Below are 11796 nucleotides of genomic sequence, written 5' to 3' on the forward strand. Positions count from 1 at the left end.
CTTTTTTCTTATTGTTTGTCTGTTATTTACAAGCAAAACATATCAAATTCTTGGGAACACAAGCCCGAAAACCTTGGTACAATTTTTGACCTGCTTACCATACAGTTATTAGGACTATTTAAATGTTGGCTACAGTACGCAATATTTTACATGGTCAAGTTGTGTTTAGGTAATTACGCTTGGTAAAAAAAACATAGCGACACAATTGCACAAAAACAATCACTGAGTCAAAACGTTACGTAGGCTAGGCTACCAACTTCAACTTGTTAGAAACCGTCAAAAATTAAATCCACTTCGGCTATTTTAGCACGTTTAAAATATATTTAACGTTTCTTTCGTTTAAATATGCTACATGCAAAAGTTCAATTGAACAGAAATACTTCTCCACTAATTTTGTTCAACTATAAAATACGACCACTAAACAGGCTACTTACAGCACAAAATGAAACTGTACGTACGTGTACAGCACAAAGATTTACCTTTACCGCCAAGTCCCTATGTGACGTTAGGTATTTCACCCCCATCAACGCACGCGCTTTGGTACGTCGTAGCAAATAAACTCAGATTAATGTTTTATGCTCACTAGCGCCCACTAGAATTTTCAGGTTCATATCTCAAACTGCTGAAATAAAGTTAGCGTGATTGTAATTGTTTAGCAAAAATCGGAAAAAACTTAACTTCGCGGTGTTATGCTCAAGAACCGTTCGATCCAAACTCACTTGCCTGTCATCTGACCTCCCCACTAGCATTTATTGACTTTCTAACGAGCACTACAAAAAGATGAAGTTGCTTATCTTAAAGCGCAACCTATGGTACATGAGAGGTTTTCATGTGGTACGCGAGTAACTTTCTGCTGTGCTGGTGCACTAGAGTTGCCAGACGTCAGGAATTTTTCCGACACGTCCGGAATTCGGGCCTAAAATTTTTTAAACAAAAAAATGTTGATGCTGATTGCCGAATGTGAATTTCAATTTCTTAGCAGAGCAACTCTGTGCAACAAGTTTTATTATTGTTACGTCAGCGCATGCCCGAATTGTAGCGAGATCTCCTTTTAATGCGGTTCCTATTTTTTGTGTGTGTCACAGCTGTGTCCGTTCTTTGGTACGGATTTGTAATGTCAATGGTAACAGTTATTGTGTGAATAGGTATATATTTATATATATCCTGCCATTGGGACAGGCATCGGATATTGCCTTAAGTTCACGTTTGTGCTGACTACATAGTGCTTTTGACGTTCTTTCGAAGCTGTTTAATGAGTGTCGAATACATAAACTTGGCTTATAACACCCACTTTACGAACCATGGCATTAATTAAAGTAACTTTTGTGAAAGCATAGTCATCGAAAATCCATCAGTGACCAAAAACTGTTATATACTTCAGGTTTATTAACAACAAAAATCATGCAAGATAATAAGTAAATGCGGTCTAAAATATTAAACATGCAAAATAAAAAGTTTGTTTAGAGCCAATTCGCACATTGTCTTTTAACTAGCAGGTCCCCGCTAAATTTCTGGGAGGTTTTCGATTTTGTCGAGTAGATTTTGATCTAACTGGACGATCCACATCTTCGGGCCTTCAACATTTGTCGCAAAGGCAACTGTGTAGGGTAACAGCTTGTTCTGCAAAGCAAAAAGGGTTGTTTCAAAAAGGTAACAAGCTTTCAAGTGTTTAATGTAATCCTACTTCAAAAGTGCAATTATGAACAATCATCATTAGTTTACGGCAGAGAGGCTTAGAACACGATTTTTTCAGTTGCGTAAACCTAAACTTACCCTTTCGAAAACCTCATCCAGCAACGTGGTTACGGAAGAAAAATCCGGACATTTTGCCGACACGGGCTTTTCCACCAACGCTGGCTTTGGTGCACGGTTAGTGTCTTCCACAATCTGAAAAGGCAAAAAAACACATGGTATACTAACGTTAAACAAATAAAAAATGTAAACTTATTAAGCAGACAAAATACCAACCTCGGGGACCTCTGCTTTCACAGCAAGTAATTTTTCACCTTCTTTCTCACCACCAGTATCTCCTTTTGCAAAGATTTCGCCTTTCTTATTCTGCAAATGTGAATAAGTTGAGATGTTAGTGGTGTGAATCAGGTTGGAGAAGATCAAATTTAACTGCGTCGAGAAAATATTGCAACATCGGAATTATAGTTATACCTCGGCATGATCAACCTCATCAACGCTTTTGTCATCCGGGTCATCAAATGCTCTGTGGACGTCAACTTTAACAACCAATTGACGTCCTTGTATTTTCTGCAAGGCATTGATATGACTATGAGCTATAGAGAAAAACATACGGACATACAAGACCAAACTTCTATCTTACCGGAGTAGTTCTCTTTGGTTTCAACTTACATATTTCCACAGGAACCATCTAAACATAACAAAATAATTTCAAATCTCTATTCTTCTAACAGCCCAGTTTTTCTGGTTATGTAATAAAGCAGCTTAAACACAAAAAGAAAGAAACACTTACCTTGTGAAATGGTTGAGGTGGTTTATTTTTCTCAATTTCGATCACTCTAAAGTTGTTGTCATTGTTGTGACCCTTGAGTTTCTGCTTTTAACATTCAATTACCTAATTTTATAACCATACTACATTACAATTAACTGTATAAACTCCTCCTACCTTTACTCTATTTTGCTTTTTTAAGCAATTTCCCATTTTTCTTTCAAAAACTCGCGAGCTTAATTTTGCACAACTATCTTGCAGTATGCAAAATTTTGCAAATGATTCCAGTTTGAAAACACTGCCAAATTGCTTATTGTCCAGCCAAGGTTACGGAGGAAACGATTGTGATGTTTTCATTATTACACATCTTGTATTTTGAGTGCAAAATTTCATCACAGAAGCCATTGTGACGTTCCATTGTGTTTGCCTCAAGCCTGTGCATGCTGGTTTAATTAGCAACATTTGAGTAGGGGGCAGCTTAGACATAGTAAAACAAAATGGAAAGTGTAACGCTACCATTATTTTTACGGTGTTCTGATTGTGTATACGTTTTTCTGATGCTTTAGGTCAACTTAAGGACTTATTTACTTTTATGTGCGTTTCCTGTTTGAAAGTCCACTTTTCCACAACACATCATAATGCTTCTTTTGAAACCCTTTCAAAACGAGTTCACCTTATACTGGATTGCAAACAATTTCACACTTTTTGGGTGTTTATCCATTTACGACCCTAAACCAGTGCTTGTCAACCTTTTTTGAAACTGTACACCCTTTTAACGTTTACTCAAAATTTGTACACCCTAGTGAAAAAATTATTCAACCCTGTAACACACTAGATCTGTGGTCCCAACAGAAATAATGATGATGAGCACAACACCAACAAGCCATAATCCATAATTTCAAAAATAACTACTATTAACAACGATTATCAAGTGAAATATTGAATTATGATGTCACAAATAGAGTTTTGTAACTTAAAATCAACGTACACTTGAGATGCATGTTGTGCCATATATTGTACACTCCAGTCAGTCTGTTCTAAAACTGAAACCTGCCTATTGTGATGCCTGGGTCATAGGTATATTATATTTTGTATCTGGTACACCCCAGTACACCCCATCAAAATGGTACACCCTTTAAAAATTATGGTACACCCTGGGGTGTACAATACACCCGGTTGAAAAGCACTGCCCTAAACTTCTCATTTTTTCGCAGTGCTTTGTGGCAACGTGAGATATTCAGAACAGTTCACACCAGTGGCGGCTCGTGCCAAAAATTTCTGGGGTTGCTGCTTCAATTTTTAGCCTTTATTGGACAAATATAAGTTGGCAATATATAGAAAAGCCACATTTATAGTTTTCTAGTCATTGTTTTGTGTAGAAAAACAAGTAATACAAATCTTAATTAGCAACTCCATTGTGATGTAATGGTTGTTACGCAATAATGTACACGGGTGTAAACAGCAGACGGTATCATTGGGGAATTTCGTTTACTTGCACAGCGACAGGCCAAACTCAATAACATGCAGTAATAATGTGGCACAAAAACTTTAAGAACTTCTGGTAGGTGGCGCAACAGAGCATAGGCGTTTATGGTGCTGTTACAGCAATTTGGGTTTATGGTAAGAATAATTGCTGAGTCAGCACCATAAAAAATAAGTATCATGAAAGTTATCATTATTGTTGTGGTAGGAATATTAGGTGAAAATATCTAGGGCAGGGGTCGGCAACCTTTTTTGCACTGCGGACCGGTTTTGAAACTAAAATTTTATCGCGGACCGGCCTTCAAAAAAACACAAATATATAGCTAAAAGCGTAAATTAAAAACGCTTAAATTAGTTTATCATGCCCGGGATACATGGGCAAAACGTTTTATAGCATTTAACATTAAAAATTATACGGCCCGGTAACGAACTCCTCGCGGACCGGTACCGGGCCGCGGACCGGCGGTTGCCGACCACTGATCTAGGGGGTGCTGCAGCTCCGCAGCACCCTAGCACGAGCCGCCCCTGGTTCACACATATTGCTGTGATCTCGTTTGATGCAAAGGTCCACACCCACGTTTCAATCAACTATTATCTACAAAACCCTGACCTACTGGCAAAGAAAATTGTAGAAGACATTATAGGTGAGTCATAAGTACACCGAACATGCTTGCCGAATGTTTTAACATTCTCCCTTTTAATACCTCACTCATAAAACAGGTTTACATTCATACATTACTGGTGAAGACAATCATGAAAGCATGCTACTTTTTTGCAGGCAGGCCTAATAGAATAAATCTTATCAAGTTTGCGTTTTCATTTTTCGTTTAGATGTTGAGGCTGTGCTTAACTGATTTTACAGTGTTAAAGTAAATGTTACACAAGGAGCCGCGACAGGATTAAAAATCCCAACTTTGGTTGCACAATGCGGTTATGCAGCAATGTTGCAGGACCAAAATAAAATATCTTAAACTAAAACAAAAAACACTTTCAGATATAATAGCAGAACACATGGAAGAACTTGCATGAGTAACGCTCTGCAGTCAGTGTATGACGATCAATTCCTAAAAAGCTATCGATGGAACGATGTCAATGCGGAAAAAGATGTGATTATGATTACAGACGGGTAACACTAATTTTAGTCTTTCTTTTTTCCAAATACTTTAACAAATACAACTTGTGATAAAAAGACTGTTCCGTAGAATCAAACGCTGATTTCTTTTACAGTTGTGCGAACTGTGTGTTTTTGGAGGCCATATAGTTATTATGGAAGTTCAAGCAATTCTGTGATTGAGAGCATTCAAAACTGGTCAAATATTTTCATAGAAAATAACATTCATGTGTATGTCATTGGAATCGGTTTGCGAAGCAACTGCAAATATATTCTGAAGGTAAAGTAAATGTATGTATTCTTGTCACGCTGCTTTTATTGCCCATCTTTGACACTTTATTTACAAAGATTACGTGTCGCCTTACTAAGTTTAGTTAATGTACGAGTTGAACTTCTAAAAAATCTTAAGATCAACAATTGTTGATGGGTTATATTTGTACATATCACCTCTCAGGGACACTTTGAAAACTGTTTAAAACTAGTTTGTCCTCGCAAATCACTACTTGACAAATTTGCAGATTCTGGCCCAAGGTGAAAGATGCTATCACTTTTTTTACCTTGACAAATGGGATTATGATGTGGACAGTTTTATTCAGCAGCTGGAGTTTCCTCCCAACAACAGATGCATTAACTTTTTGGAACATCCAAGCCAACAGTGTCTGTGAACACATTTGATCGATAAACAAATATCTTATCTGTGTACATAAGTGTTTGTAATTCTGCTGCGTAAAATATAAACACTTCATTGTAACTTTTTTATTATTGTTTGTCAGTTATTTGCAAGCAAAATTAACGATTTCGCGGGAACACATGCCCGAAAACCTCGGTACAATTTCTTGACCTGCTGACCAGACAGTTTTTAACGTTGGCTACAATACGCAATATTTTTACTTTATCAAAATGTATTGAGTTTATTTCTCTTGGCAAAAGCGACACAATTGCACTAAAACAATAACTGAGCCAAAAACCTCACAAAACATTACGTAGGCTACCAATTTCAAGTTGTTAGAAAAATTGAACGCATTTCGATAAAGCAATTTTAGCCCGTTTAAAATATTTGTCGTTTATTTAGTTTAAAGAGACTAGCTGCAACAATGCACATAAATAATTTTAAACTATCTTGGTTTAACTATAAATTACTACTAAACAAGCTGCTTACAACACAAAAAGAAAGTGTAAAACGTGTACACAACAAAGATTTTACCATCATGACATCAGACCCCTCGAAGCGGTATAGATAAGTTACCCTCAATCATAGCAGGCGCTCAATAAAATATTCGTATCTCATTCTGTTAAAATAAAGTAAGCATGATTGTAATTTCTTTAAAACAAATATAAAAAGCTCAATTCGCGGTATTCTAATTCTGGGACGTGCAAAGAGAAAAGTGTTGCTGTGGTTATTTTAAAGCAGCAGTGCACAACCTGCATGGTGTACCACTAATGGTACACGGTAGTGATGCACCGAACCTACCCGAAAATCTTGGGCCGAAACCGAATATTCGTCATGAGGCCGAACAATTTCGACGGAATGAGGGCGAACCGAAAATCCCCGTTTAAACTGAACCTTGTGTTGTTGATGCAAGTAAACTCAATAATGACAAACCAAAATCACTCCACAGTACGAAAACTTGGTTTTGGCCGAATTTTCAAAAAAGTTCAGACCGAAACCGAAACATCGGAAAACAGCGTATTCGGCGGAAATGTTTCGGCCATCCGAAACTGCGGTGCATCACCAGTGCACGGAAGTCTAATTTGCATATGGTATGCGAGTTGCTTTTTGAAATTCTACCATATTATATGCAACGGTTTCACTTGCTCCTTGATTTAGTTGAACGCCTTTTATGGCATCAGTATTGCTATGTGATGTTGTATCACATTTATAAATGGCGTTATTTACGGATTTTGTCCAAGTCAATATTTTCACTCGCTGTAGTGCGATTGGTAGGGTACTCAAGTGATGTGACCACTTTAAATGAGGTTATTTTAACTAACTTGTTTTGCATACTGATCAATTAAAGCTTCAACATTTCCACAAACAATTTGTTTAAAAACAGATCAAAGTTGGAACGTTAGTAAAAGTTAACAAAAACAACAGATTTTTAGTGAAACGTGCCTTTGGACTCTAAATCAGGGTTACCATATCTGCGTGAGAAAATTCCGGACGGTTTCAACAAGTATCTTAGGGCTAGGCGACTCTAACATGCGTGATATCGCATGTTGTTACATGTTACCAACCCATCCAGTCCCGTTTTTGACAAATAAGAACTAGTGATGCACCGAAGTTTCGGTTGGCCGAAACATTTCGGCCGAATCCGTGGTTTTCCAATGTTTCGGTTTCGGCCCGAACTTTTTTAAAAATTCGGCTGAAACCTAACTTTTTTATTGCATTCAATTAGGGCAGTGTTTCCCAACCTATGGGTCGCGACCCAAAGTTGGGCCGCCTGTAAATTCTGTTGGGTCGCCTGTTTTTGTGACAATAAAAGCATCTCCTCTTTGACTTCGTTTCGTAGCGTTATTTTATTACTTCCCAAGGGTGTAAATTGTTGCCCAATAATAATTTCATGACAATTTGCCTTGATAGTGGTTAATTATGTTTGTGACGTCATAATGTTTGTGTGAGATCACTGTTAAGCGTTGTCTGGTTGATAATGCTTTGAACCACCTCTAAGTTGGTCGAAAAGAAAACGAATATTATTTGTTTGATTTTTTAAACTGGCGCAGTAATTTTTGAAAAGCTTTCCTGATTTACAAACTAATATACAACCCAAATAGTACGAATGTATGTCTATGGGTCGCGAGAAGCCACAAAACGAAATTTTGGGAAGTATTTGGGTCGCGACAAAAAAAGGTTGGGAACCCCTGAATTAGGGCCTTAAAAGTCATTTTCGTCCATACGAAACATCATAAACTAACTATTTGTTGTTTATATAAAATACGAGCCAAGTTGTCTACAAAATATTATATGTTTAGTAAAGCCTACGCATTATGAAAGTGATTTCAGTTTGTCAAAATTGAGTTCACTCACATCAACAACACAAGGTTCAGTTGAAAACTGCCATAAGAAAGGGAATTTTAGGTTCGGCCTGATTCGGCCGAAATTATTCGGCCTCATGGCCGAATATTCGGTTTCGGCCCTAACCTTTTTAGGCGGATTCGGTGCATCACTAATAAGAACTACTATCACAGAGATAAAACGTCGGTTTTGTTTCTTAATAAGTTTCAAAACAAAAAGAATCACAAGTTCACCAAAACTGGTATAGGCTACATGCTGGGGCGATCCGGTCATATTAACAGAGTATTGTCAACTTTAAAGATGCAAAAAATCACCAAATAACCTTTAATTCAAGTTGATAAGTTGTTTTGTATGAATGTATGGCTGTACGCATGAAAAACAGCACAGACAACAGTTAAAAACGTTGACCTTTGAGTCCCCCAGGAAAAGAATTGTGAAAACTGCTGCAGGTTTGGCTACAAGACGCTAAAATTTCGGACGTTTAGAGTGTTTTAGAAAATTATTTCCGGACACAGATTTTACGTTAAAATTCCGGATATGTCCGGAAAGTCCCGAACGTCTGGTAACCCTACCCCAAAAATTGTCTATTGTGTTAGTTGTCTGGGTATGTCCTGAGACTCCAATGTATATAGGCCTGTCGTCAAACTTTCGGGCCTAAACAGGCTTTCAAAAACGATTCGTGTTCAGGCCGGGTTTCGGGCTCCATTTTCAGGCCCGTTTACAACTCTGGTAGAAGCATAGAACTAAAAAACAAGCCAGAAGTAAACTTGAGGTAAAAACCCATGAAAGCGCGGATCGTCAGAGGAAAATTAAAACGCTTAAAATGCAATTAACAAACTCTCCATACAGGTAGGTGTTTCAAATCTTGTTTGAGTGAATAGGTAAAATGTAGAGACGAAAGACAACGGTTTCTTCACTAAAGCGTTGTGTTAACTACTAAACTTAAAATGTAGAAAAGTTACACAAATCTCGCCAACTGTTTGGAGCAGGGAGTCGAACTGCTTGTCATCATCTTGGGTTCAGGTTCGGTTCGAGTTCACTTGGTTTTGTTTTTAACGGTTCGGGTTCGGTTCAGGTTTTTAAAAATGTATATTTTCGGGTTCGGCTTTTGTTCCCGTTTGGGCAAATTATCCGGTCCGAACCGGTTAGCGGTTTTTAAACCGGTTTAAATTTTTAATCGTTTTGATTTAATTCTACCCACCATCTACCTGGCGGTATCAAACTCCAAAAGAATGTTACCTGTGCACTGTAATTTTTGACACGCCTTATAAGTGTTATCACACGTACAAAACATAATACAGACTACAGTTTTTACTGGTTCGGTTCGGGTTCGGGTCTAACGCCAAACAAAATATGGGGTTCAACTCCGGTTCGGGTTTTTAGAAAATCGTAGTTAGCGGTTCGGGCTTAATGAAATTAACCGCTCAAACCGGTTCGCGGGTTCGGGTTCAGTTCCGGTTCGACTTCCTGGTTTGGAGAACCGAAAGAAAAACAACAACACGGGAACTGAAAGCAATCACTCAGGCAACTAAACATACAACGAACTGTAAAACCACAATGCGCTATTTTGACGTCAAAACCAATTCACGCCGAAGCTATATTCGGCGACAGTACGTGTAGAAGTCAAGCTTTCCGTGAAATTAACGCATAACAACACAGCGCAAACAAATGCAACTTAAGAAACCTGGCTAAACCCAACAACACGTACCAGGACACTAGTTGCAAAGAAAAATGTCATAAAAGGACATTGCAGTTAAATTCACATTAATCATAGTTAACTATGTAGGTAAAAAGTAACGTATAGTTTCAAATCAACCCCCCCACCCCCACAGTACAGTCGCAGCTTTCTAATGATTACTGTATCTCTACCTCAACATAATCTGAAACCCAGTGTGTAAAATAATCAGAATTGACCGTTATACATGATGTTTGCACGAAATATATATTTTACCGAAGTAGTTTGGCATTTTCAGTTCATGTGAACAAATAGTGTAAAAAGCGACAAAACAGTAAAACAATAAAATAATAAAACTAGCTGCCAGTTGTGCATGCAACTGAAGAAAACGTGCAAGCACACAACCATACTAATACACTGTCCAATCTGCGGCATGTGTATGGCAAAGCAGAAGGATGTAGAGGTGTAGAAAAAATAAGATAGGGTTTCAATCAAAATTGACAACTCAATCATAATCAAGACAGTAAAAGGGATAGAAATGTAAAATTAAGAAAATGAGCAGAAGTTGCATGATAATAATTCATAACAAACTAAGATAACTAAACAAAATTACAAAACAAACTGCAAAAATGAGATCAATTATATTGCTAATACTGCTGCTGATTAACAAATAATTCAATGAAAATCATGACAAAATAGTAAATCAAAACTGTTCCAAGCGTGTATTGCATCACTTAACAACAGTTTATGTAGCATTTCTCTCGAGTTAAGATTTAGGTGCCACTTTTTGTTGGATTGTGTCATTCTTAGCACGACTTGCACAAGCCAAATAGTTTTGTGCTAAAGCAAAACTATTTCCAAAAGGATCTGCAAACTGTTTAGTTTGAAACAAATTATGCAAAATTGTATACACATTTGCTAATAATGAGCAATCATGAGTTTCTGTATCCAAGTTATTACTGATCATTAACTCAACTGCGTCCTTGGCATGTTGATATGCTTCATTCATGTTCTGAAATTTGTATTGTATTGTAGCAAAAATAGCTTGAAACCTAGCGTTGTACATTTTTCGAATCTGTGATGGAAACTCTGAAGCGTTCACCAATTGTTTATGAAACATTTTTATGGTGTCAAAATGTTCTCCAGCAGCTTTCATATTTCCACTTTGTATGTTCATTATTGTGGACGTCATTGTTTCAACAGCATGAAAATATTTTTTTTCAAGTAACCATTCAAGAGCCAAACTTTGCTTTTCTAAAAATGGAAATAATAAAACTAAAAACAGACCATATCCATTTGATGAAAAATGCACATGGCATTAGTTTGAGCAAGTGTCACCTGCTACTGAAACATTAACAGACAAAGATCGTGTGAGCAGTGTCAATGGGGATTATGGAAATGAAAAGGGTTGAAACCACTGGCCTGGATTAAACACATGATAAGAAACAACAAAAATAAAATTGTACTAAGAATCTTTGTGACTGTTAACAGCAGTGTTTCTCAACCTTTTTTATTTGCGACCCCTTTGGACGTTTTTTAACACAACGCGACCCCAGTTCAAACACAAAGAAAAATGTGAACATCTAAAATTTAACAGCTTCAGCAAGACCTTAAAATTGTGGTCATGGCGCACATCACCCTTCACTTTTTCACGATGTGTGCTTTTTATTTCAAGTAAAGCCGAAAACCAAATTTATAGAAGCATATAATCGCAAATGCTGTTGTAACAATTCTGAAACAAATTGTGGTGTGAGTTACTATGCCAATAAAAGACACTTGGAAAGCGTTTATAATACAAATTAAATGATCCTAAATTGGGTTGCAACCCCCAGGTTGAGAAACACAGACTTGCAGTCAAGTACAAGGGTTAAGTAACCAACCCTTTGCCCGACGGCACCTGGTCATCTACAGGACTGCTTCTAGAAATAGTCAGTTGGGCCTCATTTATTTAAAAAGTATTTAAAATTTAAAGTTGTGTTTTTACTAGGGGGCAAGTATAGAACCCGGACCAGCGACTAAATGTGATACCATGAAGTCAAAGGGTAGATTTAAAAAAA

The sequence above is a fragment of the Phallusia mammillata genome, chromosome 7 (genome assembly GCF_965637545.1).
Source record: "Phallusia mammillata chromosome 7, kaPhaMamm4.hap1.1, whole genome shotgun sequence".
In the NCBI taxonomy this organism is placed as follows: Eukaryota; Metazoa; Chordata; class Ascidiacea; order Phlebobranchia; family Ascidiidae; genus Phallusia; species Phallusia mammillata.